The following is a 3,063-nucleotide window of genomic DNA, read 5'->3' on the forward strand; positions in this document are numbered from 1 at the left end:
CGGCCAGAGGAGGAAAGGTAATTTGTGGCTGACTGCAACAACCCTAATCACCCAAGTAGAGCGGGTCTTCCCTGCACGAGTTATTGTGCTTGTCAAATTAAGCCAGGAATATCCTGCACAAAATTAGAAAAAACAAAAAAGTAGGGAAAGGGAAGCAAGGCATGGCAGAGGCACCTTCAAAGGGCAACTGTCTTTTCTAAACACGATGAATTATCACAGAAAACATTCTCAAAGTAGCCACGTGCTATCATCAAGACCAGAGCAGTGGGCATTGCATGGCTGCATGTGGATAGGAGCAGAATGGATCAAATTCCAACTCTAAGACACAGCCAGACCAAGTTCACTCATTTAAGGTACACGGATCATGTCAGCATCCAATACAGAATTGATTATTCCCATGGAAAATAATCACCATTGCTTTGTTATGGATCAGCAGTGCTGTCCTCACTTACCATGAGCTGCATCCTCCCGTGTCCCAGCTCGTATTTGGGAACAGCGGTGGCTTCCACAGTCACTGCCTTCATCGCCCAGGCCACTCAATGCTCTGATCTTCCCACAGATGGAATACATTTGCTTTATAATGAAGAAACATCGTTCTTCTTCCCCAATGAGTTCACACATCTTACTTCTAATAAATCTCGTGCTGAAAAAAAAAATTACAGCTGCTAGAAGTGGGGTAAGAAAAGATTCAACAGCAGCATATCTGATCTTCTTTCTTTAATAGTCTGAGTAACTTAAGCTGTTGTCATGCATGAAACCACAAAGTGACATCAAACTCCTCTCTGTGACTCCACTTCATTTTAGTTTATTGCATACTTAACCGTGCAGAAATACGAACTTGTTAGCACTGTGATCCACTGCAGCTCATTCTGCTTTTCATCCTACTTTCAGCCAATGCACAGCAATTTGGAAATGGGCAGTTATTTCCTCCAGCAGCCTTCTTCTCAGCTGGGAACTGAACAGCAGCACTTCACTTAAGACCCCACTAGCACAGCTGGAGTGAAATCAAAGAGCTGCTCTGCTTCCATACATTCACTGCCATCTCTCTCTCTCTCTAGTGGTGCCAGATGCAACCATGAAAGCAGACCCTGTTGTAAGCAAACACCACACGTTAAAAGTAAAGATGTTTCTGGAAGCTAGAAAACCTTCCACCACCCAGCTGCACCAACAGTTCTTCTCAAGTCCCATTTCTTGATGTTCTCCTCCACTTCTAACAACGCAAGAACCACCACAAAGTGTTGCTGAGGGTGAAAAAGTGGAGCTGCTTCTCACAAGTGTCTGTCTGGGTCAGAGGAACATGGAACTGAACATTTCTAAGTTGGGAAAAAGAAAATCTACAACAACCACAACTCAGGGGCTAGAACTACTTCCACTTACTTGTTTGTTATTAATGAGGGTTTGGAGAGGACTTTAATGCAGCCGTTTCCTGTACAATTCAGCTTTTTGCTTCCAGGCAGATGGCAGCCTATTCACAAGTACAGCACCTGTGGATATTTTCCTATCGTAAGCAACAAATAAAATATTTCTCCATTAGAAAGCAAATCCACCTGGGAAGAGCATCCAGTTCAGCCAGTTTTCAGGCCAGGTAGGGGGACCAACTATCTGAACTGCTTCATTACGAACCTCAGATCATGCTGCAAGCTAGATATGAGCTGGGGCTTGGGAAACTACAGGAGGCATAGGCTGACTTTAGGAGCCCATGTGCAAATGTGATCAAGACAACACATACTTGGTGGGAAAATAACACTCAACACATTAGTGAAAGTTCAATACACAGAATCAGGGAATGGTTTGGGTTGGAAGAAGCCTTACAGATCATTTAGCTCCAAACCATCTGCCAAGACATATAGCCAATGGCTAGTAAACCTTTTCAGGCAGGTAAAGACTCCAAAGACTCCAAAGTCTTGGGGATGGGAGTTGGGAAATCAAGCTGCTATTTCTTTCCTGGCCACCTCACACCCAGCCACACGTGTGCACTGCAGAGCACCATGCAGAGCTGTTCACTGAAGTCATTGGAACAAACCATGGGAATGGGTCATGGACACACTGCAGTGGAGGAGGTCAGGCCCCCCAGTCATTTGCAGAGCTGCTAACAAGGAGTCCTGCATTGCTGAATGTCCCATCAGTCAGAAACATGCAGGTTATTTCCTGAAAGTCCTCTGGCTCCCAATGTTTTGTTTGCATCTTCACAACTACTGCCAACACTGGCTTTTGTTCTCTGCTTCTTAGCCAAAAGTCCTTTTAAGCTGATCAAGAACTAAGCAGAAAATCCCATGGAAGTGATTTGCAAAGAATAGTTGGGATTTTTCCTTAAAGTACATCCAAATTTTCTCTGAAGCCCTATACAACAGATGGTGCTACTCTACCTGGGCAGGACTTTGCTTTGCTCCAAAAAAGAGTGATGCTGGGAACTGGAGAGCCTCACGGAGAGATCTCCAGCAGGCACATCGTCCCTTCTCCAGCTGCTGTAATTCAGTTTGCTCCCTGTGCACTCTAAACAAAGCCAGACAAGTGTGCCAAACACTCTGGGCAATGACTTGCAGACTGTGCTGTTTCTAGACCTCTTCTTTCACTGCTTCTGAGGCACAGCCAGCTGCCAAAGTACTGGAAATTAGTCCCACTCTTTTGCTGTATAACTTAAAATATTTCTGAGCAGAAAAAAAAAAAAAAATACAGGCCTCAAACCACAGGTAAACAAATATTTCCAATTTGGAAAACACATTTTCAACATGCAGGTCACGCAGGGCTCAAAAGCCTCAGCAAGAACACCCAGTGGCTGTGGAAGCACTCACAAATAACAGGGGGGAAACAGCAGAACTTAATGCTATGCTTTTATTCCTGTAAACATTGCTGAATCTCTGCTTCCATTATTCATGCAGCACGAGGTGACCAATCCACTAATGCTACATTAAGTAGGACGCAGAGCAGGAATGTGCCCCTGCACTTATTGGAGTGACTTAAATATTTCAGGAACATGATGCTTTCGTGAAGAATCAGACTGAGCCTGGCTACAGCTGGCTTTTTCAAGGGCATCTATGGACACAGAGCACCCCCACAGCCATC

The 3,063-nt window shown here is 44.6% G+C and overlaps 1 long non-coding RNA gene across 1 annotated transcript; it reads right to left on the bottom strand.

Moving 5' to 3' along the window:
* Nucleotides 1-478: 478 nt before the first annotated feature.
* Nucleotides 479-1,475, bottom strand: LOC125695138 (uncharacterized). The gene is made up of 3 exons (XR_007377826.1): nucleotides 1,378-1,475; nucleotides 839-1,088; nucleotides 479-643 (listed from the first exon to the last, which is right to left on the bottom strand). It is a non-coding gene; the product is annotated as an uncharacterized LOC125695138 (long non-coding RNA).
* Between the last annotated feature and the right edge of the window lie 1,588 nt (nucleotides 1,476-3,063).

The sequence above is a fragment of the Lagopus muta genome, chromosome 6, assembly GCF_023343835.1.
Source record: "Lagopus muta isolate bLagMut1 chromosome 6, bLagMut1 primary, whole genome shotgun sequence".
Classification (NCBI taxonomy): Eukaryota; Metazoa; Chordata; class Aves; order Galliformes; family Phasianidae; genus Lagopus; species Lagopus muta.